The following is a 27,922-nucleotide window of genomic DNA, read 5'->3' as shown; positions in this document are numbered from 1 at the left end:
CTAATCAAAGCCCACCCCTCACCCCCCACGCAGTCACTGCTCTCAGCTCTTTGTGTACCAGGCCTTTGTGTTCAAGAGGCCCTAACGGGGAGAAAGACAGAGAGAGAGAGAGCGACAGAGCACTTAAATGCACAGACACTATTTAACTGAACAGAGATGACATCACTGAATTCAATGATGAACTGCCTTTAACTGTCATTTTGCATTATTGACACTGTTTTCCTAATGAATGTTGTTCAGTTGCTTTGACGCAATGTACTTTGTTTAAAGCGCTATATAAATAAAGGTGACCTGACTGCTTTGTGATCAGATGTTAAAGCACACCGCTGTAATTTACCCTGGTGCTGTTACCCATGCAGTTTATCAAGAACACTGGCAGAACTTGACTGTGTGCAAGAACGTACACGTACACATGTCCCCTGCTTAACCCTGACACAAACAGACATTACCCAGTCAAATCAATCATGGCCTGTCCACTTCTCTCCCTCTATCTCTTTCTTTCGTTGTCTGCTCCCCCCACCATCTCAGTTTATTTTCTGGATTGACTAAAAACAGCTGAATAGCTGTAAACAGTTCATATAGATTTGTATATCCTCTTTAGAAAATGTGAGTGTTGTTTGATGTACACTATCATTCAAAAGTTTGAGGTCAGTAAGATTTTTTGGTCTCATCAGTGGAGCATTTATGTGAACAGTAGTAATATTGTGAAATATTATTGCAATATGAAGTAAGAAGCGTTATTTTTATATATTGTAAAATACAATTTATTCTTGTGATGAGAAGCTGAATTTTTAACAGCCATTACTTCAGTCTTCAGTGTCACTTATCCTCCAGAAGTCAGTCGAGTATGCTCATTTGGGGCTCAAAAATGTTTATTGGAATTATCAATGTTTTTAAAACAGCTGTGCTGTTTAATATTTTTGTGAAAACTGTGATACCTTTTTTTTGTATGCTTAATAAATTCAAAAGAACAGCATTTATTTAGCATTTATATAGCTGTATATGTTCAAATGTATGTGTTAAAAAAGCGTATTAAATAATATTTTATATTATTTAAAAATAAATAAATAAATTGTAAAACATACATTTAAAAATTAAATTTTACATTTAAATAGATTTATTTATTTCTGTTTATTTTTTGCAATGAGGCCCAGTGGCACGGATATGTCATTTTGTTTTGTCAATAAAAGACAGTCACCCTTTGTCCCTCACACTGTATCAGGCAGACATACTGTACAGTTAGTACACAGTACTCCTTGTGTGCACCTTATAGCTATATAGTGCATGCTTATTGATGAATTGGTGTGAATCTTTGTTAATTCTTTGTGTGGGTTGTGTGAATTGTATTCAGTCTGTTCCGAGTTTGTTTTGCTTGCACTTGAGGCACAAAACTAGTCTCAGTCTTTCTCTCTAAGAACTTGTTAACCTCTCTTCAGACTGTGTGCTGAATAACTGAACAGCAGGGTACTTGTGTCAACTCCACAACACCGTGATAATAAGCCATCTAATGCCATGTGTGTATGTGGGCAATGGTGGGAGGCTGAGACGTCAACTCAGGACTCGTGACTTGGACTCAAGTCAGAAACGAGTCCCGATTTGGAAGACCTGTGACTCGACACGGCCAATATTAGAAAACTTGAGACTCGACATTGACATTATCATTGTTACTAGTGACTTGACTCATTCTGGACGAGTCATTCATTGCTGGTGTGAGCTTAGACTCATGCTGATGTTCTTGTCCTGGATCAGCGTGTACCATGTCTTGGATATAACTAGATTTTTACAACAACAACAACAAAAACTAAAAAACAGTTTAAAAATATCACAACATACCAGCTATTTAACTAGAAGCGATTTGACTGAAAGGAAAATCTGTAATAGGAGGTTTGTTTCAAGGTCGTTCAGTCTGAATCATTTGTGATTCTCTTCTGTTCAGTTTATTCTGTTCTAAGACAGATTGAGTACTTTTACTTCTGTAAAAATAGAGCGGGCTGTAAAAATAGTCTCTAGTATGAAATCTTGAATAGTGAGAGCTACTCCTCGCACATCTGCTTCTCTTTCTGTCACACTTGCACTCACATTTTAATACCTCTTCATTCATAATGATGTGTTTGTATTAAAAGGAATTTTTAATTCAGACTAACAGTCATTATATATATATATACAGTACAGACCAAATAAATGATCAAATAAATGCAGGCTTGATAAGCAGAAGAAACTTCTTTCAAAAACATAAAAAATAGTATTGTTTCCAAACTTTTGGTCTGTACTGTATATATATATATATATATATATATATATTAGGGCTGGGACAACGCGTCGAGGTCGTAGACGCAAAAATACGTAGACGCAAAATATGCGCATCGATTTGTCGACATGTTTTTATTTCTCCAAAAAACGTTTGCAAAACGTTTACCTTATGTGCGCTGAATATACGCGATGCCCGGATCAACATTCTGTCCAACGTTATATAACCAATCCAGGGGTTTTTCTGCATTTATCTTTTTTTTGGCGGCTGTCAAAGCCTTATTTGATCGGTGAGTGATTTAGAATAGAATGACTGCGGCGCCTGACAGGGCGCGTACGAGAGAGAGCCCCGGCTGCGCGCGCACTCACAGTCTTCAAACAACACGAGCGCTTCTTGCTCTCTCTCTCCCTCGTGCATATTAATCAAAATCATTAAACACGATAGAAAAACACCAAAGTTTCACGCGCGCTCGCGCACTCACAGTCTTCAAACTACACGAGCGCTGTCTTGCTCTCTCTCTCTCTCCCTCGTGCATATTAACCAAAATCATTAAACACGATAGAAAAACACCAAAGTTTCACGCGCACTCACAGTCTTCAAACTACACGAGCGCTGTCTTGCTCTCTCTCTCTTTCTCTCGCTCTCTCTCTCTCTCTCTCTCTCTCTCTCCCTTGTGCATATTAACCAAAATCATTAGACACAATAGAAAAAGGGCGGAACGCCAAAGTTTCACGTGGAGCATTCAGAGATTTTTTTTTTCTACATGACAGGCTGCTGGCTCCCACTGTTAATTTTTTTTTTTTTTTGGAAAAGCACTCTCTGTATTAGCGTAAAGCCCTCAAGTTTACATTGGTTACTGTATTCTTTCAATTGCTCTAAACAAGTATTTTGGGTGACCTTTTTTATTGAATGCTAGACATCAAGTTGTTGTTATTTTCATCTGAAAGAAGAACTTTTTTATTGAATGCTAGGCCCTATGTGTTCAGTAAGCTTGTTTCAGTAAGCTATGTGTTTTCAAGGCTTCAAGGTTTAATAGTCAGTCTTTTATTTTGTAATTTTAAGAGCAATAAACATATATTGCAATGTTAAGGAATTCATGTTTTTTTCATTCAGATATGTAAATCAACATGTATAAATTGTTAGTAGTCAATTAATGGGGAGATAATTGAAATCGAATCGGTCTGAAAAAATTAATCGTTAGATTAATCGATGCATCGAAAAAATAATCGCTAGATTAATCGTTTAAAAAATAATCGTTTATCCCAGCCCTAATATATATACACACATATTTATACACACACACACACACATCTGGTCTGATATTGTCATTCAGATGAATTTGATTGAAATGGCCACAAAGTCCATAAGTGATTATGCATGATGTAACTGTAAATTGAGAATGTAATTAATGTTGTGTTTAATTAGCCAGTTGTTATGGGAGTCCGCCAGAAGCCCAAAGCTCACAGGACAGTTCCAGCATATCTCTAATTACCTGTTGTTAATCTTGAAGGCCGTACCCCATTAAGACACACAGAATCACTCTGAAATGCTGGCCTCTCTACATTGTGTGTTGGATAGTGACAGATGGATCACTGTGAATGTCTGTTCTACAGTAGCTTTGTTCTCGCTGTAGAGAACTGGAGAAATATTGAGACAGACTCTTCAGGATAAGAACAAAGAGCACAGATGAACCGTGTGACTGCGTGTTCTCTTCTTTCTCGCTGTCTGTTTTCTCTGTTCCTCTGCGTGTTTCTTCTGATAAGAGTCTGTAACAGGCTTATGCTCCATAAAACCTTTAAAAGAGATTGTCACAGGGTCTTTGTTTCCCAGTGAACATCCTCCCTGCTCGGTCTTACACATTTCTTGAGTGTTTGTTTTGTCGGTGTGTGTTCTGTAGTGCTAATGCAGGACATGATTGGATGTGATGAGATCAGCGAACAGCTTGGATTGGTGGAGTTTGATGTTGTTGTTGTGAATGCCATGATTCAACTCTTTATGATGCAATATTTCAGCATGTTGATGACATTGAGCTGTAACGTGTCTGTATGTGTTTATGAGACTGAAAGATTAAAAAACATTCAGCTATCACTATTATTCTGACATATGCCACTGTACGGTATATAAAAACATTTATTTTAATTAATGTTAATTGCTGTAGTTTGTCTCCTTTGAGATTTCTTTTGCTAGTTATTATATTAATTAAAATTTATATAAATAAAAAAATATAGAATATAAATAATATTTATAAAAAAATATAAACTGTGTGTATATATCTATTCTAGGGCTGTAAGGTTTTTTAATAATGATTTATTGCATTCAAAAAAGTTTGTTTACATACTATATGTGTGTGTACTGTGTATATTTATTATGTATTTATAAATACACACACATATATGCATACGTTTAAAAAAAATTATATATAAATCTAGCATATTTTTCCTTAATACAGTATATACATGTATGTGAGTATATATATATATATATATATATATATATACACACACACACACATATATTATGCAAACATAAACTTTGAATGTTTTGCAGCCCTGATTTATTCCTAAACCCAGTAATTAAAAACCAGCTAGTAAAGTCATGAATATTCAATATTCATCTGTCAAAAAGTGTAGGAAACCTGTTAAAAATCATTTCCCCCTTTTTTAAAGGAAAAAGCCCTTATGGGAACCAAGTCCAGTGATTTTTTATTTGCTGTTGGGTATTTCTTCTTCTGTTCAAGAATACTTGTGTATATCCATGTATTCACTGATGACCCAAGAAGTATTTGGACACTATATAATCAAATGTAGTTCATAATTAAGACTAAACATTTGTTTCTGGTTCATGTACATGGTTAATGCGATGAACTAAACCTGTGTGAACTGCAGGACACCTGACTGTGGACATCAGGTGACCATACGTGCATATAGAAATCCTGGCCAGAAAGTGTCCCCCTAAAATGGCACGCATGGTCACCCTAGTTCAAATCATGTTGGGAGCAGTTATTTCACAGCCAGTGAAAAGAAATGGCTCAGAAAAGTGAAGTTCTGAGAAAAGATCTAGCGCCATATGTGCAAACACTGCTTGGCTTGATATGTTGTTTTCCATAAGTTTCTGGGGCTGTCACTATATCTGTTTGTGTTTTCTGTGATTTGTGTGCAGGTCTGCTGTGTTTTGGTCTGTTTGTGTGTTTCTGCAGGGTACCTTTAGTCAGGGCCAGGCTTCTGTTGCCATGGTGAACCTGGAATCCAAAAAGCTTAGCTTTCCCTACAGCTCAGCCCCATTACGACATCTCATTGGCTGATTGTCCTGCATGGGATTGTGATGCGGGCTGTCAGCCGGCCAATAGGGCACAGACTGAGCGAGGGCTGTTGCTAGGGGGAGTTGCTTGGAAAAGAGTCAGCTGGGTTTTCTCTCTCGCTCTTGCTCTCCCATTGCACTCATTGACTCCATCTCCCCCTCCCGCTTCCTCCTTCCTGTCTCTCTCTCTTTTTATGCACTTCTACACGTGCTGGGGGAATAGAGCACATGTTGAAAAATTCACTGAATATTTCATGTTGCTCTTTGGTGTGTAGAGCTCTGATGCTTTGTATAAGTGTGTGTGTGTGTGATGTGCAGAATTGTTTTGGCTTGGCATTTGTGTGTGTCTCTGTAAACGTGTGTGCTTGAGTTTAGTTTCTCGTGGGAATATAATGGTATAGCCAGCCATACTGTGTGTGTGTGTGTGTGTGTGTGTGTGTGTGTGTGTGTGTGTGTGTGTGTGTGTGTTTGTTAAGAGCTATGCACAGAGTATCACGTAGGCAAGTTCCCCTCAGTTACCCCCTTCATGCACTGACCCCAAACCAGCGGCCCCACACACTCCCCTCCAGAACAAAAGCGCACATATGTAATTAGCAATCAAAAAGGGGACTTCCTGTTGACCTGTATTGTTCTTAAATCAGAATTACACTAAATTAACCCTAACCCCAGTAATTGACATTATTTTGAGGTTAATATAAACATAATTTTGTCTCTTTACAAAGCCTATTTTACCTTCAGATATGGATTAACACCAGTATTCTGTGTATTTAGTCCAGTATGTTAGTATGTTTGATATGCGTTATATATACTATATCTAGAGATGCACTGAAATGAAAATTCTGGTCTGAAACAAACATTTTGGATGCATTTGGAAAAAAAATGAACCTGAAATGCTTTTTTTTGTAATTATTTATTATTTTATTAAATAACATAAAATAATTTTGTAAGACTTCTTAATTTAACTCAAGCCAATCAAATTTTTTATTGCAAGTAAACCAAGAAAATTGGATAGAAAATATATTAATATCAAATATCAGTATATTATTTTTTATTCAGTTCTATGCAACAATCAGATCTAACTGAACATTTTTGTTTGTTTAATTGTCCAAATAATGTATAGTCCTAAAAAGAGCATGTGAGCAGAGCATCATTTTACCAGCGTTGTCCAGTACACATGCACTACACCATGTTACAGAACCGTAGGAACAAGTGAACTACACAGAAATTTCCTATCGGCACGTTATTTGATCAGGCTTTGCTTTTCCGATGAGTGTGAGCGGTACACAAGTGGAGTGTTCACATGGGAAGTCAAAGGAATGGACGTTATGTATTCTGTATTATATGTGTTATATACTATAATACTGTTTTCAAACAGGTTTCCTGAACTCTCAGGTCACAGGTGACAAATTCATGTGATTGGTTAAAGCCCAAAGTATACTTCAGCTGTACATCATTTTAAATTGAGGAAACATAATAAGCACTAGCAAAGGAGAGAAGGAGAACAGCGTTGTGATGAGAGCTAAAGTTGGGAAGTCAAACTTGGGTTGCCTAAAGTGATTTTCTATCATTGTTCATTAGACTATGTCTCTAAAAGCTTAAAGCTTAACTAAAACTATGTTTGATCATACCGTGGTAACAGCTGAATCATTATGTTTCCAATTGTTCGTGTTTCCCCAAGAAGCCTTTGCTCATAGTTCTTTCATTATATTAGCCGCTCTCTCTAAGGCCCCATTTACACTGCATGGTTCAAGTGACCCAATTCTGATTTTTTCGCATGGATTCCGATGTTCTCAGATCGGATTCAGGCCTCATTCATATGTGGTAATAAATCGGATATGAATCGGATACGTGCATTTGTGTGTGCCATGTAAGCAGACAAATCGGATATTCCCCAGTAAATGCGAGTCGTACGTCATTAAAAAAGTGACGTCAACTCAGGTGGACACCACCAACTGAGATCACATGACTTATTATAGGCGCAAAATTCGCCCAGGCTGCAACAAGAGCTCCTTTTTTTTCGCCGCTGTATGAGTCCAATGTTTTGCTGATTTTTTTGGTTGACTTTTCAAAATATTGTGGAAAGCAAAACACTGTTTAATTTTATTTGCATCTGCATCCATTGTATTTCGTGCTGTTTTACTTTCTTTTCTGGGTCAGAATGTCTACGTTTGGTAGTTTCAGCAGTGTATAGTGTAAATGCAAAAATCAGATATGGGACACTTTTAAAAGATGATGTTAGCGGGTCATCAAAAAAATCGAATATAGTCAAGACCTGCAGTGTAAATGCAGCCTAATGGGAGCTTTCCCTTTGGAATTGATTTCTGCTACTGTAAGATTAAAGTTTCTCAATAACAGTACATAAATACACAGACATTACCATAATCCTCTGTTTGTATGTTGATCCATCTGAAAACAACAGCACAAGGCGTGTTAAAGCTTGAAGTGGAGAGTGCGTTGATGAGATACAGTAGATTAGATCAAAGCACTCAACTCCAGCCCACACCCCGTCTCTCTCTCTCTCTCTCTCTCTCTCTCTCTCTCTCTCTCTCCATCACTCCTGGCACAGACCCAGCTGTGTAAGCTCTTATTACTGTGTTTGTGCCCTCCTCTCTTTTTCTCATTTTCTAGTTATTATAGGTGTGAAGTGAACACCTATTATTGTACAAATGTTTTTGAGAATATTTTTAGCATTTGACTGATTTAGTCTGATTCTTGTGGTTAGTTGTAGACTGCATGTATGCATTACTGTACTCTGGGGGGGTCAGTGAGTTCCTCTGTAACACCAATGCAGATCAGGTTACATAGCTTTTTTTGGTTTTTACATTTTTACAGAGGTGTCCGCATATTAATCAACAGACTATTAACCACTTTCTGTGGTGGCTTTAGGAATAGAAATCCCATAGTTTAGGTAATACATCCTAATACATTTTCGACATAGAATGTGCATTCACTTTAACTGAAAAAAATACAGTTTTTAAGTGAAGTCAGCTTTATTTGTATAACACTTACTTTATATGCAATAGAGACTGTTCCAAAGCAGCTTAATTGTAGTAAACGGGGACATAACAAAATCAGTGATGCCAACTTCACCAAATAAACAAATCTAAATTCTGCTGTGCAACAGCTCTGCAAAGATGGGCTTTTAGAGGCTTTTAAAGTAATTTGAGCAAAAGAAACATCATTTATATCTACTTCAGGTAGATAAGAGTAGTACATGCATGTCAGTCACATACAAAGAAAAAATCTATATAAAAGCGAACATGTAGACTGTTTTAGAGACTTTCGCAATCTCTAATTGCTTGTAATTCATTCATAGCAAACTCTTTTTCATAAGACCTTGAAACTTCATATTATGTGTGTGGAAATCCACACAAAAGCACTCGTGCACACACATCCTCTATAACACACTTTGTGGTACAAGGATAAAAATATCCAGTACTGTAAAATATAGCTTGCTGTGGTCAAAGTTAGTCCCACACATGCAATCTTGAGCCTGTGCTAACATACAGTATCTAGACGTGTACAGACAGAGTTATTTTTACTCTTTCTTCCCCCCCCCCCCCCCCCCCCCCCCTGAAGAGCAGAAACACATAATGCACCCCTGTATCTCTCTCTCCGCTCCTCCTCCCAAACTCACTCACTGCTCTGGAAGGCAAGAGGAGGAGATGGCAGAAGAGAGAGAGAGACGGAGAGAATGCGACAGGAAGAGGAAGAGTAGAGAGAGAGAAGAGGTTCACAGGTGAGACAGGATGGCAATTATCAACTGTGTGAGTAAAGGATGTGCAGGTGTGTGTGTGTGTGTGTCTCAGTGCATGCGGATGAAACTAAGTGACAGTTTAAGAGAATAAATCTTTCTTTTCTCGCTCTACCTGCAGTTTGATTGACAGACAGCATGTGCAGTTGTCATTCAGTGACAGCACTCTGGAACAGTTCTTTCTTCCATACGAACCAGACATAATATATAGACATATATAGACTATAAATATATAGACAGGTAGGTAGGTAGATAGATAAATAGACACCGATAGATAAAAAGAGACTTTTTTTTTTGCTTTTGCTGGACTTTATTTAGTTGAGCGTGTCAGTGTTGCAAACTCCAGAGAATGACTCGCTCTTCATGTGATCTCACTCTCTGCATTACAAGGACTGTTTCAGTTTTTGAGTATTTGTGCTCTTGACTGCTGTGGCAGGCCATTATTTGACTTCTTTGCTCATCTTATTGCATCTCACAGAGCGAGAGAGAGAGAGATGAAGGGAGTGGAAATTAGCTTCTAAAGCTGGAAAGGGAAAAATGGAATGGAGAAAAGTGTGTGTGTGTGTGTGTGTGTGTGTGTGTGGTGCCTGTGTGTAATAAAGGTCTGTGAAGGACAGGGTCCCTGCAGTCGAGGGCAAATTGACTGGAGTCATGTGAATTACAGAAGACAGGCGACGTGTGTAATGTTTCTTTCATCTGTCTGCTCTCAAATTCCCTCTTTTTCTCAGGTGACTGGTTCCCCCCCACACACTCGTTTTTTCTACTTAAAACTGTCTGAGATTTCTGTCTCTCTTTGTCTGGCTCTTTGTTCAGCAGTAGTTAAAGTAGTGTGGAGAAAACGACACATTCTGCACACGTATGCGTGAATGGCAGATATTTTTTCCAGGTTGTTTGTGGAGGACGCTGTCTCTTGTTTAGAGAGCTCATTCGAGTCCTTGAGTTCAGAAATGTAGGATTTCTCTCTCAAATGCAAGTTGATTTTATACTCATAAACGCATGATGTTAGAACATTCTGCTGCTGTTTCATCAGGATTATATGATACATAGACTGCTGCAACAGAACAGCCACAACACAAAGAATCAAAAAACAAAAAGCTTTTAGTTGTGGCTTCTAATCCCAGTGGAAAGTTGTATTAAATGTAAATGTAAATGTATTACTCAGAGGTTTAGTAGATTTAGTGGAGTACTCAGTGATGTTTTGCATAGGACACATGCATGCTACCTTCATGTTTTTAGGTCATTATAATTTTTTTATGTTTTTGAAAGAAGTCCGTTATGTTCACCAGGGCTGCATTTTTAAAAAAATCAAAATACAGTAAACACGTAATATTGTGAAAATTACTTCAATTCAAAATAACTTTTTTCTGTTTTAATATATTTTAAAATAATGTATTCATTTAGTTATTCTTGTAATTTATTCTTGTGATGGAAAAGTTAAATTTACTTCAGTAACTTCAGCGTCTTCACTGTTACAGGATCCTGCATAAATCTTTCAAAAGTGCTAATTTGGAAGAAAAAAAAAAAAAACATTTATTTTGTTTGAAAAACTTGGTTGAAGTTTGAAAAATTGATATTCATTGTGAGAAGGATTACATTTAACAATGTCATTAATTAGATTAGATTTCTTCATATGATGTCATCGAAGGCAATCTTAATGTAAAAATACTGTCAGTCCAAACAGAAATATTGTGCATCCCTGTATGGGATACAGACTAGACAATTGTTGACTTACAGTGAAAGTACAGTGATATACAATTAATATGGATGTCATTATAATGATAATTTGTTTTTTTTTTAATAATTGGTAAAGAAATGTTTGAAATCTCTTTTGACTTGTAATTGCAGACTGTAGCATCTGAGAACAGTTTGTGGCACTGCTTAGATTTGTTACAGAAAGTTTTGGATTATACATTTAAAAAAGATGGTTTGGTTTCTTTATCCCTCTGTTAGACATAAATGAACTGCAATGCAGCGAGAGTTTTAAATGAGTTGAGAATGATAGTGTGTGTGTGTTTTGGTCCCAGCGGGGGAAGAGAGGTGTGTGTGTGTGTGTGTGTGTGTGTGTGTGTGTGTGTGTGTGTGTGTGTGTGTGTGTGTGTGTGTGTGTGTGTGTGTGTGTGTGTGTGTGTGTGTGTGTGTGTGTGTGTGTGTGTGTGAGTGTGTGTGTGTGTGTGTGTGAGTGTGTGTGTGTGTGTGTGTGTGTGATTTAAAAAGCGAGAGGGGCTCACTGCTTAAAATATACAATGTGCCCGATGAAAGCACTTTCTTTTCCTTCCTTTCAAACTGTCACCAGATTATTTCACTCTCACATGTAAACACAGAAGTATCTCTCAGTGTGTCTCTGTTCTGTTTGTGATGTTGCGCTGTAGCTGCTGACCTCAGCACATATAGAGGTCTCAAACATTCCCACACGCTTACCTGAGATACTGTAACCATTAACCGCACGTACAGAACCGGTTCGAGTCTTTTGTAACTGTTTTATCTAGCCTCTTTCCTCTGCAGTGTGTGTGGGTGTTTCTCCTGTGTGTTTTTGTGTGCATACTGTATGTGCAAAGTCTGTTTGCCCAGCAGATATAGAGAGGCATATAGAAGTATACGTAGGTGAATGCCACAAACCTTTGAATTATACAATCAGGCACAATATAACCTACAGCATGTTATGTGAACTTTTCACTTCTTTCCTCTGTGGTGTTTACATTTGCTGTCTGTTTAGATGCTTGTACTATTTTGGTATCTAGGTTTGTTCATATTGGTTCCATCTTAGTGTGTATTTATACTTGGTAACTGCAAGCTAGTGTAAATGTTAGTCAAGACACATTTGAGATGTGATCTGATCACTCAGACCTCCGGGAATGAGACGTAGCCAAAACCTGTATTTGCATTGCAATGCATTTGTTTGTTCAGTCCACAAACAGATGTTTGTATTGTGTTTGAAAGTCATGCTCAATAAATGTGCATTCCTTTAAAAACTTATACAGGGGGGGAAAAAACAGTAATATTAAATGTAGGGTAGGTGATTTCGGAGAGGCTAGCAATAGCAAGCTAGCTATAAAAGCATAAGATCCCACCCTCCCTGCAAATCACTCTCCAAAGCCATGCCTGCTCCAAAACACATGAGCGCAAATCTTAAAATGTAATTTATTCCTGTTATGGCAAAGCTGTTTATAGCAGCCATTAGTCTTTACTGTCACACCGTCCTTCAGAAAACATTATAATATGCTGATTTGGTGCTGAATAATCATTTCCTAATATTATCAATGTTATTTTCAATCCTGTTAACTTAAACAGCCTTAAATTCTACACCGGTGATATTTTTTATCACACCATGATGCAGTCTTCTTTTGATTAACATGATACATTACAGCTGTTTTTAAACTATCGGCCAATGCAAATAATTGCTTTTTTTGGCCAGTGCAGATTCTTTACTGATACTGCATCCCTTGATTAAATCACAGATTTCAATAGAGTCTTGTTTTTAGTTTGTTTTATAGTTACTACCTTTACATTTTCATTTGATTTACTGTGTGTTATGTTGATTGTAGTTTTAGTAAGTTAGTGTAGTTCAATCTCTACCCTGCTGATGTCATTAATAATAACTTTGGATGCATGTGGGGTTATACTGGTCATGTGGGAGGAGTTTGCTTTGTCAGGGACTCTTAAGGGGTCATGAGGGATTTGGGGGTGGGGTACAGATGAGGGGCGCCCCATGAGATATAGAACATCTTGAAAAGGTAGTTGTAGCAGCGGGGAAAAAGTTTGTCAGGAAGTGGATCTGTTGTTACTTTATATTTGCAGCAGCAAACTCATTTTTGTAGCTTGTAGGAAAAATGATAAAAGTAATGTAAACATGCATGTTGCACATCCATTTTGGCATTCAAAATGCTCTATATGTCGCACAAGTTCCCAGAACACAGGCGCACACACACACACACACACACACACATCTCCATCTCGTTTCTCTGCTTTTATCACACACTCACGGCTCTCGTTTTTACTGATAGCATGCAGGTGTGTCATCAATGACACACTTTCCTTCCATCTCACACACACATGCCCCACCGTCTCGCTCTGTCTGTCTCTCTGTCCCTTGTGTTGTTGGTGTCTGGGGGTAAGGGCCCTATTAGTCCCTCTGTCTGGAGCCTGGAGAAACCCTACACCCGACAGAGACGGAGAGACAGAGCAGGAGAAAAGGGGGGAAATGGGGTAACTTGATCTCTTTGGTTTGTCTATTCAATACAGAGGTCACTTGCTCAGGCACAAAGCATTAATCCTTATACACACACACACAAACTGACTCATAAACACTCATTTGTCCTAAAATCCCAGAGCAGTAACATGCAATGTGATGATGCAATTCCAAGCAACAGTACTATTGGACTATTCACTATTGGAACTGCCATCATGAAAATGGTGCCTATGGAATTATGGGTGGCTTTTGTCAAAGGAAAAAAAATGGCTACTGTCTGTTATATCATCCGGCACAAAGATTTTGAGGATGACAGAGAAAAGAAGAGTGGAAGGAACTGAAATAGAGGGACAGACAGACATGGAATCTGTCTTCAGGCACAGAAGTAACCGTCCACTTATGGTTTTGACTTCTGCTTGTAAATCAGAAATTACTTACTGGCCTTTATTTATAGTTATTTATATGTGAAATTGTCATATTTTTGTCTTTTTGACAATTTTGTGTCACCGTCATGGCGTGAGAATGGCGATTCCTAAAACTTTTTTGTCAGCCAAACCCCTTTGACCTAAATTATAAACCTGAAGTAGCCCTGAGATTTAAAGTTAATATGAATTAACTGAATATGAAAAACACATTTGCATGTTCCCAGTTCTCTGATGTTAGTTAGGGTTCTCATGTCATGGACAAACAAATAAAACATTTTTGTATGTTTTAATTGGGATTTTTATTTTTTTATTTTTATGATTATATTAACTACTATCTTTTTATTAACTGACCACCAGTTATTTAATTATTACTAATATAATCTTATAGTACTTAATCTTATAGTACTTAAAGTATTTATTTTTATATTTTCAATTAGCATTTTAATTTTAGTTTAAGTTTTTCGGTTTTATATATAGTTATTTAATTATTACTAATATAATCTTATAGTACTTAATCTTATAGTACTTAAAGTATTTATTTTTATATTTTCAATTAGCATTTTAATTTTAGTTTAAGTTTTTCGGTTTTATATATGTATCTCTATTTAGCTTCACTGTCACATATCTACTATGCTCAGTTTCTTTTCATTTATTTTGAACAGACAGTAGTACAAATAAAACAATTTCCCACCTACATGTGACAATATTAAATAGTATTACATTGTTAAATATATATATATATATATATATATATATATATATATATATATATATATATATATATATATATATATATATATATATATAAATAAAATAAATAAATTATTGAAATATATTTGATTAAGTTTACAGATAAACAAGGGGGGGGGGAGTGCAACACGTAATGTAGCCTATATATGCTGAGTTTCAGTTCATTTTTGTGACAGGCTTCATTTGTTCACAGAAAGGAAACTCAAATGGCAGAAAGTGACATCCTATTTGTTTTCTTTATTTTAAAAAAGCACAATGTTTTGGTTTCATTGTGACTGTACACAAATAAAAGCAGACCTTTATACAGTGATGCATTATTAATAAGACAATAAGTGTTTAAAGTTGATTCTGCTGGTATAAGGAAATGGTTTAAGTGATCGTGCCGGCATGCACACACACACACACTCAAAACACATCAGGTCCAGCATTGCTAACTTGACAGCATGGTTGGTACTTTAACAAAATAAAATACAGTGAATCAAACATCAGAGCGCCCGCCTCTGTGTCACCAATGGAACTGAAGTACAAGCCTATAGTTTACATGATAAATAATAGTTTAGCATTCAGATATGTTGCATCGCAAATATGGAAATATTATGAAATATTTGGATTTGTGCTTAATGAGAGAGGTAGGATACACGAGCACAGAACTCCGTTTCACAAACTGTTGAGTGCACAAGCCTTTAAAGTAAACTCCTTTTTCAGTCTGTGAGAGACGCATTCAGAGTCAGCACATGGTCACTGTCTAGTGGGCTTTGTTTTCAAGTGCAACTCACGGCATTCGCTGTTCTTCTGCTGGCAGCTGGTTATCAAACAGCGTTGCATTGCTGTGGGCACCCTTTCTGGATTGGGGGTGAATTAGGGCTGGACGATTATGGCCTAAAGTCAAAACCTCGATTAATTGAACATTTTACGCTTTTACGCGTCTTGTGTTTGAATGCTTTAAAGTCTTTTGAATGGTTACATTTGCAAGTGGCAAGGCTTAATAACACGTGAAAATGATACGCTTTCATGACGACACGCAGCAGCGTTCTGTCAACTGTCCTGAGCGTCTTTTTAGACTGGCCTCAGCCAGACGGTTGAGATCGATTAGTAAAGGTGAGATATTTTTTCCTATTGAAAGAACGATAATAGCTCACTATCAGCAGTTATTTTATCTATGTTCGTAACATTTCTTACATATTATTGCTCGGTGTAAGAGAAATAAAGATTAAAGGTAAACAGTACCAGTACGAGTGATTGCGTGTGTGAATTAGTCATACCGTCTCTATATTGTTGTGAAGCTGGGGGTTGTAAATAGCCTAGTTCCTTCAAAAGTAGAAAAATATGCTATAATAGGTTTTGAGATTCTAAGATACTTTAGTGATAAATCACAGGACAGCGCTGACAACTGTGTTCCTCTGTGCGCGCGATCTTCACAGCTATGAGTTTTCGTGCCACAATGCAGCTGCGCGAACATGGTAGCTCGATATAATAATACACATCCGATCGTGTAATCGCTTGAATGTCCAAACCATAAAACAACTGACAAAGTTTAGTGAAAACTCGAGGCTCACCGCTCGCGCGACATCACTATGTGTATTGATCCGGCATTCACCTCCGTGTTTTGCTTTTATGCCACTGACTGGCAGAATCATGTGGCTACACACGCTTTTAACAGGGAAGTATTAACAGGAAATAATCGAAATAACCGACATGGGAAAATTACGTCGATTAGAGGTTCCAAATTTCGGTTTCGATTAATCGTCCAGCCCTAGGGTGAATTGCCTGTATTCATTGTAAAGTCTCATGCACCGAACTGAGATGCCTGTACCCTAACAGTTCGGTATGAATACATGTATCGTTCCACCCTATATATCTATATATATCATATCTCATATGAGTGTACATCATTTTACATTTATATTAAAGTGCAAATGATTCTTTATATTTAAAACTTTTTATATGAGAAAAATTCCTGAGTTCAAGTTTGTGAAAGTTCCTAAGATGACATTATTACACTAGTTTTGCAATGAGGCTTTGACTGTATTGGCATTAGAGCTGCTTCTGCAGTTTTATTTATTTCTGTGAATCAGTTAAGAGGTTGATAATCAATTGTTTCAATGAATTGATTTAAAATTCTGATTTATTTATTTATTTATTTGTGCCATCATTCAAAGTCATTTTGAGCCATTTGACATTAGTTCCAAATTCATTTTTTTAATATTTGATAGAAAATTATTTTTTACTTTTATTTTATTTTGTGCCATTAACATTTTGATTTCTGGAAATTTGGTTCCTCTGATTAAATATAATCATATTTTTAAGCCATTTCAGAGCAACAAAATACAATACAATCAGAATTAAGATATTAAGTATCATAATTTGCTGACAAATGTGAAGACATATCTTGTAAGCTCCGAAAGCTGTTATATTGTAGGTTACTGGTGCTGTCTTGTGTGGCCTGGTGATCCCCTTTTAGTTTTCCTGCATGCACTGCCACTGCATGTGGCCTGGGGCCAGAGCTGCAGCCTGCTCTGCCTGTGCCAGTGTCCCTGGAGCCTGAAAGGACAAAGCTGGTCTCCTTCCAGCTCTCTTAACCCCCAAATACTGGCACTGCACAAGCTTTATCTGTGCCTCTCGCTCTGGCTCTGATGTCATTTCACTTTGATGGCCTGCTCTATCTCCGGCTCCCACAACCCTCCACACGTGCTCTCTTCTACACACACACTGCAGCTGCGGTGGCCGCTGTGTGGCAGTGTGTGTGTCTCGCGCCGTGTGTGGCCTCACATCAAACTCGTAAGTATTTTGGTTAATGAATTCTTCGCCCTCACTGTATGCCCGTCAGAGTGGTACCAGCGTCTAAGCTGCAGTACAGCCCCGTGCACCACCCACGGCGAGCCCCAGAGAGAGACAGAAGTGCTGTCTGGGGAGCTTAGGGTGGTTCAGGTCATGTGTGGTCCTCCATAGTGTTTTAATTAGGTTCTTCTCACTCAAATGGATCATTAGCTATAACGAGTCTAAACCAAAGAAACGTGTAGACATTTGTAACAAACACACGTATGAGTCTAAACAAAAAGCAAGGAAAGGCACCCAAAAAAAATTCTTCTGTGTTTATATGTGTGTATATATATCTGTGCTGCACTATTTGAAACATTTCAACAGTTTACGTTCCCTTTGTAACCATGTGCAGTAAAGTTTGGAGTAAGTAGGCCAAGTTTTTTTAAAGAAAGAAAGTAATACTTTTATTGATCAAGGGTGCATTCAATTTATCATAAGTCGCTGTAAAGACATTTATAATGTTACGAAAGATTCTGGTTTTAAATTTTGTTTAAATGTTTTTCTTTTTTTTACTTTCTATTCATCCAAAAATGTAACGCAATGATATTCAGCGGCACAACTCATTTCAACATTAATATTTTATTAAGAATGAACATTCAGAAATTAAGAAACGTTAAGATGTCTTCTTAAACCCCATTCACATCCAGAACGATAACTATAAAGATAATGATATTAGCGTCCACACAAGCGCACATGTGTCTGCTGCTTTAAATTCACAAGTACCTTATAGTAGGATTAATTCTGATTGGGTGTCAATGTTTGCATCATTCATCAGCTTTATCATTAGTTGTTGTGTGGATTCTGCTTTTCTGTAATATTGAGAATGATTTTTACAACTATATCTTTATCGTTATCTTTATAGTTATCGTTCCTGGTGTGAATAGGCCTTTATCAGGCATTTTAGAAGGATCATGTGACAGTTAAGATTCACGTAATGACTTCTGAAAATTTAGCTTTGCCAAATAAGGAATAAATTACATTATAAAATGTATATCTAAATAGAAAACAGTTATTTTAAATTGTAAAAATGTTTCACAGTATTACAGTTTTTACTGTGTTTTGGTCAAATTCTTTCAAAACCGTTAAAATATCTTACCGACAGTGTAGTGTATGCAAGCGGATTCGTTCTGTCATCAGTATCCCATCTTAAAATTATTGTGGGAATATTGTTTTCATATAAAAAACACAATGCTTTTGGCTATCAAAAATCAGCTCAGTGTAAAACCCTGACAGTGCAAGAAACCCTCATTTATGTGATATATTGCACATTAGATAAGCCAGCAGACCTGTGGTAAAGGCATTTATATGCACAGCAAAATCGAGGCACTAAACTTGACCTTACACTTCTGAGTGAGTGTGAAAATCGTGTGTGTGTCTGCGTACAAAAACTTTTAAGACACCCTGAACCCTCATGACCTCTGCGCCCAGACGTTTTCCCTTCCCCCAAGCCAGTGAAAACCCCCATCTGCATTCAACACAACATCACAAACCTACACACAGATTCCAGCAGTCACCATCCCTCCTCTCTCACTCAACACGTATTTAGAAAACACTCATGCTTTATCTGCATGTAACATGATGACTTTTACTACACAGCATCTGCAGTCCTGTGTGTGTTTTGAAATAAAACAGTAAGCCATGCTCCGCGCAGTACTTTTCCACAAATAAGGGATAGTGTTGTCACAATACCAAAATTTCAGTAGTTAGAAATCAGTTCTCAATATCACTAGTAAAAACATGCAGGCTAACATGCAGTAGTTCTTTCTGACAGTTCGATTCAATAAACCGGTTGAAGAAAGCGGTTCACCAGTTCTTTTGCGCTCGACGTAATGGCGTCATTTGCGATGATTGCCCTTGATTCAAGCCTTCGGTTTACCTGGGCTCATAACATTAGCACAGAATCAGTTCAGAATCAATCACCAAAAGAATCAGTTCAGTTCAGACACTCTGTGTGTCGGTTTGCTTCACGCTGAATTACACATGCGCAGTATCATCAGCTCCTCAGTTCTCGAATCGGACGCGTCTGACAGAAACGGTTCTTGACTCGTGAATGAGTCAATGTTTTGTTCGTTATCTGGCTTGGCTCGGTGTTCATCTTCAGTTCTCTCTTCACATCAGTTCAGTCAGTGTACTGTTTGAGTAAATGAATTACTCCGGGATATTGGTTTGTTTAAACTCAGAGGGAGTGTCAGCCACATTAAAAAAGTTAACAGCTTAAGTCATTTGCGGATTAATGCGTAATGGAGACGCGAACCGTTTAAAACGATTCAGTTCGATTTGGTGAACTGGTTCAAGAAGATCCGGTTACATCGGATGATTCGTTCGTGAACCGGTTATCACAAACTGCTTTTTGAACTCTGTCACAACAGACATGGAAGAGAAGACAATGGTGAATAAAGTCATAGTTTTTGCTATTTTTGGACCAAAATGTATTTCCGATGCTTCAAAAAGTTCTAACTGACCCCTCTGATGTCACATGGACTACTTTGATGATGTTTTTCTTACCTTTCTGGACATGGACAGTATACCGGACACACAGCTTCAATGGAGGGACTAAGAGCTCTCGGACTAAATCTAAAATATCTTAAACTGTGTTCCGAAGATGAACAGAGGTCTTACAGGTTTGGAACGACATGAGGGTGAGTTATTAATGACATAATTTTAATTTTTGGGTGAACCAACCTCCCAGGAGTGGACGTCCCAGCAAATTCACCCCAAGATCAGACCATGTAATGCTCAGAGAAATGGCAACCTAAGAACTACACCACAGATTCTACAGGCCTCAGTTAACATGTTAAATGATACAATTCATGACAGTACAGTTAGAAATAAATGGGACAAGTATGGCATGTTTGGAAGGCTTGCCACAGGAAAGCTTTTATCTAAAAAAAGCAAGGCAGCACGGTTTAGGTTTGCAAGTTTGCATCTATCTTTTAAAAGTCTTTTAGAACAATGTCCTTTGAACAGATGAGACCAAAGTGGAGGTGTTTGGCTATAATGCACCGCAGCACGTTTGGTGAAAACTTAACAAGCATATCAGCACAAACACCTCATACCTAAAGACACACATGCTGGTGGAGGACTCCACAGTCATTAGTCGAACATGAACTCCTCTGTATCCCAAAGTTTTCTAGAGTCAAATGTGAGGACATCCATCCAAAAGCTAAAGCTTGGCCAAGACTGGTTGATGCAACAGGACAGTGATCCCAAACACACCAGCAAATCTTCAACAGAACGGCTGAAAAGAAAAAAATCAAGGTTCTGCAGAAGCCCAGTCGTAGACCAGACACAACCTGACTGAAATCATGTGGTCAGAGTTGTGTATAAACAAATGCCCACAAACCTCAATAAACTGGAGCAACATTGTAAAGAAGAGTGGGCCAAAATTCTTCCAGAATGATGTGAGAGACTGATAACGTTATTACTTCAAGTTATTACTTCTAAAAGTGGATCAAAAGGCAATTGAATAGGCTACTGTATGTCCTAACTTTGTCACACATGGCTTTTCCATCTTGGCTTTATTTTTGTAAATCAATTAATGACATGGTGTGAAATGTCATGTGATTTTGCTCATCTGAGGCAATAAAGACCAGAAATTTTTATTTCTTCCAAAGACCAGAATTTGTTTTATTATCTCCTGATACACAGAACCATGGAATTCAATAGGGTGTCCTAACTTTTTCACATGACTGTATCTTAAATATAAGTTTTGCCATAGGATCAATCTAGTATTCATTTTTCAAGTAATCATTAAAGGTCCCATGACATGGATTATTTCCTTTTCTTTAAATGCTTTTTAATGTTTCCTTAGGTGTACTTATATTGTTAGTATGATTTTTACATTTAAAATTTAGAAATAAAAAGCATTTTTTATATCCTGATATTAGCCCTCTGGCTTGAATGCTCTGTTTGAAGGGGCGTGTCTGCTGTGAGACTCCGAGTAAACGACATTACATGTGGAACCCCTTCAAATAAATATATATATACAGGGCCGCTGCTGGCCAAATGGGTGCCCTAAGCAGGATTGTATTGTTGTGCCCCCCTTCCTCAAATATATATATAAAAAAACACATACTATAGTGGTGAAAATAGAACTTTAATCAAATAAAAAAGTAAATGAATAAATTGTATTATTTACAAATTAAAATTGTAGCTCTCAACATTTACCTATGGCTATAACTTTATTATGACTCTAATTTATTTTATAGTCTCAAGCATTCAGAAATCATTCAAAAGGAAATCAAGCAGTTTTACTATGATAAAACCATGATTTATTTTTGTAAAGGTTGTGATATGCATGTTTTTTGTTGAAGAAATTATAAAGGCTGTGTCATCTATAGCAAAGAGGTGTCCAAAAAAGAAAGATTAAGTTAATATTTGAATTAAATGTTTGGTGAGTAGCCTAAACAAGGATTTGATTCTCCTGTAAGTGTAACAGCAGCAACATGGCATTTGGCTCCCTTTGCAGGCATTTTTAATAATGTACATACATTGTTTATTTTGTATTTGTCTGGCTATTGATGGCTTAGATCTTTTTTATAGCAACAACAACATCAAAAAAATATTACAGTATATTAATACTTTTTAAATTATTATTTCAAGTAACAAAACCATGGTTAATTTGCAGTTACCATGGCAACAAGAACGATGATTTGTGGTGTTATTATTAAAACCATGGGTAATTTTCGTAAGGGAACCTGAAAAATAATTTTTTTACCTAAATGATTTATAATTTATTTTAATATATATTAAAAATGTATAAGGTGTGCATTGTAGCTGACACCTAAATGAACACATCACAATTGTTTTATGACTGCAAGTCTTTCTCCTCAAATGCTATTGAGCTTCAAATTTGCGATTGAGTCCATGTGAAAAAGTAGCATAATTTAGATATGATTTACAGTTTATTTTAATAAATATCCAACATTCAATTCAATTGTGCATTATAGCTGACACTTAGATGAACAATTACAGTTGTTTTTATGAATGCAAGTCATTCTCCTCAAATGTTACTGACGTTAGAAAAGTGTATACCAATATCGCATATAACTTTAGAGACGGTCCCTAAATTTGAGACTCTGGAACATCTAACGTCAAGCCAACTTTATTTTATTTTTTTATTGTTTTACTTTCTTTAGTTTTCTTTTCTCTGCACCAGCTTGCTGATGTCCTTTACACGGACATAGATGTTCATCCATCAATTATGAACATTCAGCCGAAAACATGAGGTGCGAGCGGTCGCGTGCGCGGATGGGAGAATGGCGGAAGGTTTTTTTTTTTTTTTGAGCAACTGGGATGGTGCCCCCTCTGGGAGTTGGTGCCCTACGCAGACTGCATACTCTGCGTGTAGTGAGCGACGGCACTGTATGTGTATATATATATATATATATATATATATATATATATATATATACTAAAGCTGTCGAGATTAACGAATCGTGGATTTGTTGATTATATAATTATTTTTTCGATCTTTTCCCATCACATGAAAGGCTGCAGTGATGAGCATTGAATAGACAGAGTCTGTTTATCGCGTGAATGCAGTCATCTCGTCATTATTGCAACACGTTTTCTCTGACAAAATGCTTTCACCACAACTAACAGCAAACACATGAATACAGTAAGAGCTTTGTTGTGCAGCATAACAGCGTCATTCATTGTAACGGCAGTTTAGGCAAGAGTGCAGATATACTCGCGATGTGTGAGAGCTCCGAAAAAAAGGGAGCGTTCTTTGATCGCTCTCTGTAGTTAAATCACAATTTAAATAACAGATTTGTTTCATGCTACTAAGAGAAACAACGTGTAGTTGATCGTTTAGTCACTGGCTTGATTCACTGATGCATAAACAGTATTAAACGATTTAGAAAGAAAGTCTGTGTGAACTTGAATAATTAGCTACACATCAGAAATCACTGATCACAGATCAGGCATTAATGAACACTGTTACTCACTGTTTGTGCCGGTGCTGTCGAATCCATATCATAAAAGTCTGTTTGTAACGCCTGTCCTGACATTGCGACTGAATTATATGTAAATATTTGGGCGAGCAAAGCAGAGAAAGGGGAGGTAACAATTCTCCTTGAAACGTCACAAAGAGGAGATTCCAGATCAGCCCGTTTGAGCTTCCATTTTCTCAAAGGCAGAGAAAGATAGCAAAATCTCGAAGTCATATTAATGTTAAAAAACCTCAGAAAGGGAAATTTTCATGTCATAGGACCTTTAAAGTGATAAATGAAGAGCAACATGTCGATTTCTCTTTTTTTTTTAAATTCCCAATAAAGTCAAGTCTATTACCCTGCCAAGATTAGCATTTTCACTATTAAGAGCTTTTGACTATTATTTTGACTAATCTCACCTGCACCATTCACTGCAGTGAAGAAAAGTATGTGTACACTTCATTGCTTTTATTTCATAAATTTCTATTAATTTATTTGTCTTTATTTTCATGTTTTTTGTGTGTCTTTGTACGTATGTAATGATGTGATGTAATTCAGCTGCCTATCTTGGCCAGGTCTCCCTTGCAAAAGAGATTTTTAATCTCAATGGGCTTCTCCTGGTTAAATAAAGGATAAATAAATAAAAAATAAAAAAAATAAAATGTATTCAAACAGTACAGCAAGGCGCTTAAAACGCCCAAGGTTATGGGTTCTAATGCATGAAGACTTATACCTTGAATGCAATGTAAGAATCATAATGCAATAATAAAAGCATCTGGCATATGTATACATGTAAATGTAGTAATCTTTATTTGTCAGATTCACTATTGTGAATGGTGCTACACTTCTGGATCTATTGTGGAACTTCTGAAACGTGAAGTTCTTGTAAATATGTGAACTTGCAAATATACACAGAAGAGCACTGGCGGCTAGCACAGTTTTACTGATCAGAGCATTTGGAAAATGCTGCATGGGCTCTTTTGGGTGCTTTTTTAAGTGTTAAAGTGAGTCTTGAAGTACTACATGGTAATGAATCCGTCCTGTTGGATATTCATGAAGTTTTCCCTTTTTGTGTTCCACAGAAGAAAGAAACTGATTCGGGTTTGGAGTGACGTGAGGGTGAGTAAATTGATACCATTTTCTTTTGTGGATGAACTAGAACTATCCCTTTTAGTAGAGTTTTGTACACTGTGACCATTTAGTGAGTGTGTGAGTGACAGAAGTAACAGAAAGGGGGGTTGAAATCCAAGATAAAAGCCAAGGAAAGAGAAACTTCCAAAACTTCAGAGCCTGTCTGTCTCCCTCACATTCTCTCCCTGGAGTCAGACAGGAGCGGGATGGGGGCGGGGACCAGACCATATGTCCACAGTGAGAGGGACACACATGTCTCTGTCCAATAGGTGGTCTGCAACAGAAACAGAGCACAGTGTTTTTCAGTAGTTTGATGGATGTGGCCTAAAGTGACTCAGTCTTTGGTCAGTGTGTTTGTGTGTGTGTGTGTTTCTCTTCCACTCTATTTTTATATTTTCTGAACCCAAAAGGTGACTCACTCTCTTTCTGTGGGCCAAAACCAGTGTGTGTGCAGTGGAGACAGAAGCGAGGCAGTTGAACACACAACCTTATGCACATTTTTAAACAGCAGCCATATATATATATATATGCATCCATGCACACAAAAACTCCTTGAACCTGTGAGGAAAGTCTGTAAGACTCACGTGCTGAGGCATGTACAAACCAGCAGCATGTGGTTTGTGTTTGTGTGTTTGACCCTTTTTCCCTTCCTCTCTCTTTTTTCCTGTCCCTCTTTCTTTTTGGACTTGTTGCCTTTCCTTTTCCAACATCCAGCAGCCATCAAAGCACTGACCGAACATCCCAACACACACACAAATGGCACATTCAGAGCGGTTCACATACTAACTCCTTTGTATGTGAGCTAAGAGAATCCAGATGCACGTGCCTGTTCACCTCTGTGTGTGTGTGTGTGTGTGTGTGTGTTTTGTCTAAGCGTGAGCTGTCTGTAGCTGACTCAGCTGATAGTGAACACTTAATAGGGTCTGTCGGACAGATCCGGCAGTAGTTTATTAGGTCTGTAGGCTTTCTGGGCACACATTCAGACCCTGCTTTCAGAACAAGACTTCTTAAACTGAAATGTGAGTGATGAACATTTTGTATGGTTGCTATGTCAAATAAATATAGCCTTGGTGAGCTTAAGAGAGTTCTTTCAAAAACATCTTTCTGCAAACAAACATTTGAAGGGTAGTGTACAGTATGTTTAAACAAAGATGTATGGCATCGGTCTTTTTTCACCACTCAGCATTCATTAATCATCCTGCTTAAATCCTGTTTAAATCTAGTATTCTGCTTTGAGTCAATCACATGTGGTCAGTGTTAAACACATGCGTAAACAGGGTTAAAAAACAATGTGTCTCATTGCATTAACATTAACTGATATAGTGAGTTGTGCATACAATCGTGAAATCAGAGACCCTCGAAAGCTGTGACAGTTGGTCACAGGAGATGCATTTCAGATGCATGTTATTACCAGGTGTAAACAGCAGTGTGTCTCTGTTTACCACTAGTGACCGGATCACATGAGACGGATGTTAATGCCAGGTGTAAACAGGCAAAGGTCACACACACACACACACACACACATACTGTACAAGCAATAAAAGTGTATGTGAAGTCTATTATTCATCATATACACAATGCATAGAAAAAGGGCAGATGTATTCATATTTAATGTGAAATTGTTAGTTGCATTATTTGTGTTTTTACTTGTGTGTGTGTTTCAAAACCACATGCACACGTTCATATGTGAATATTAAGTATTTTCGCCATTACATTGCAAATAACTTTCACATTCACACACACTTGCTCCATCCTACACACACACTTTTAAACCATCTCTGCAAGCTGTGGATCAGGGCCAGAAGGCATAGATAAAAGATCAGATGGGAGAGTTGGCCACATAAAAAGCCATGCTACTGCAGGGTCAAAAAGATCACCTTCTATAAAGGTCAAAGTTCATCCAGCCCTGTCATGCTTCAGCACGTGTCCTGAGCAAGTGTCCTAGCAACCGAACCGAAGTGTTTGCTGAGTAAATATGCATTAGGGTGCAAGAGCCCGAGCTCGCCCGCACACACAGACTTTGATGTTCAGGATCCCGGTGGGTTGAGATGAAATGTGGAGCAGATTTTCCAGGGAATTTTTTATTTGTTCTTCCTGTTTTCCGGTCCATGTGAGATCAAAATAAATCTGTGTGTGATCTTTGCCTCAGTAAAACAGGGAGCAGTGGGGAAGGAGGCACATATGTAGATAAACATACAGGATTTCTTCAAACTGTTTTTCCACCATGATGATAGTTAGCATGAATGCTTGAAAGCTTTTCGCTAATGTGACAAGCCTGCATAGCTAGTAATATTTGTGTTCACATTGATCGAGATTGATTTTAATGCCTCATTTCAAACACAAATACATTTACTCTTAGTCTAAGATGTTAACCTGTAGTTCTCAGGATCATTAAACGGCCTATCTTGTCGATACAAGAGAGAATTTTAATTTTGGGGTTTTAGGGTGAGTAAGAATATTTTTTTCAAATGGAATTAATACTTTCATTCCACAAGGATGCATAATTGATCAAAAGTGACAGTAAAAAGGTTTATTTCAAATAAATGTTTTTCTTTGTGACAGCTTCCACAAAAATAGTTAGCAACACAACTGTTTTAAACCTCGATAACGATAAGTACAAAAGAAAACAGCCATTTAAAACTTATATATATAATATTAGTTCTTGGCTACGATTAATCTCATCCAAAATAAAAAAAGTTTTTGTTAATATAATATATGTGTGTGTACTGTGTATATATAAAGACACATACATACAGTATATATTTAGAAAATATTTACATGCATTTGTGTGTGTGTGTGTGTGTGTGTGTGTGTATATATTTTTTATATATAAACATATTTTTCTTAAATGTATGCATGTGTGTGTATTTATATATACATAATAAATAACAGTACACACACATATATTATATGCACAAAAACTTTTTATTTTAGATGGAATTAATTGTTGCCCAGCACTAAATACTATTTCACAACATTACTGTTTTACTGCAGCCTAAGTGAGCATAAGAGATTTGTTTGAAAAGCATTACAAAATCTCACCAACCCCAGACTTACCATTTAAATAACTTAAAATTCAAAGTAGCATTTGCTGTTCAACTTGTCCCTGGTTGCCCCCAGCTAACTTGAGTCTGAGACCCTTGGGTTAACCTGTGTGAGAGAAGCAAAGTCTTTTTGAAGTTTCACTATGTGCAGCATGCATGCATTTGTGTTTGCACATCTGGTTAAGTAGCTGTGTAAATGCCTTGTGCAAAAGATGTGTCTGTGTTTCTGCAGGCCAGTCTTGTGCGATACAGCTGTATGTGTGTGGATTTGTGAGTTGTTGTCGTCTTGGTTTCTGCTGGTCTGCTGAAGTTCCTGCTAATGTTTATTCCT

The 27,922-nt window shown here is 37.2% G+C and overlaps 1 protein-coding gene across 2 annotated transcripts in view; it reads left to right on the top strand.

Annotated features, from left to right (window-relative positions):
• Window positions 1–27,922, top strand: part of LOC132116304 (lysine-specific demethylase 6B-like) — a 90,416-nt gene that overhangs the window by 7,917 nt on the left and 54,577 nt on the right. For both annotated transcript variants that reach the window (XM_059525114.1, XM_059525106.1), the window contains exon 3: window positions 24,499–24,535. The gene's annotated coding sequence lies outside the window, so the exon portion shown is untranslated. The remainder of the gene's footprint in view (window positions 1–24,498; window positions 24,536–27,922) is intronic.

This window comes from Carassius carassius, chromosome 3 (genome assembly GCF_963082965.1).
Source record: "Carassius carassius chromosome 3, fCarCar2.1, whole genome shotgun sequence".
In the NCBI taxonomy this organism is placed as follows: domain Eukaryota; kingdom Metazoa; phylum Chordata; class Actinopteri; order Cypriniformes; family Cyprinidae; genus Carassius; species Carassius carassius.
The sequence above is the reverse complement of the archived record's forward strand: the minus strand, read 5'-3'. Positions and strand labels throughout refer to the sequence as shown.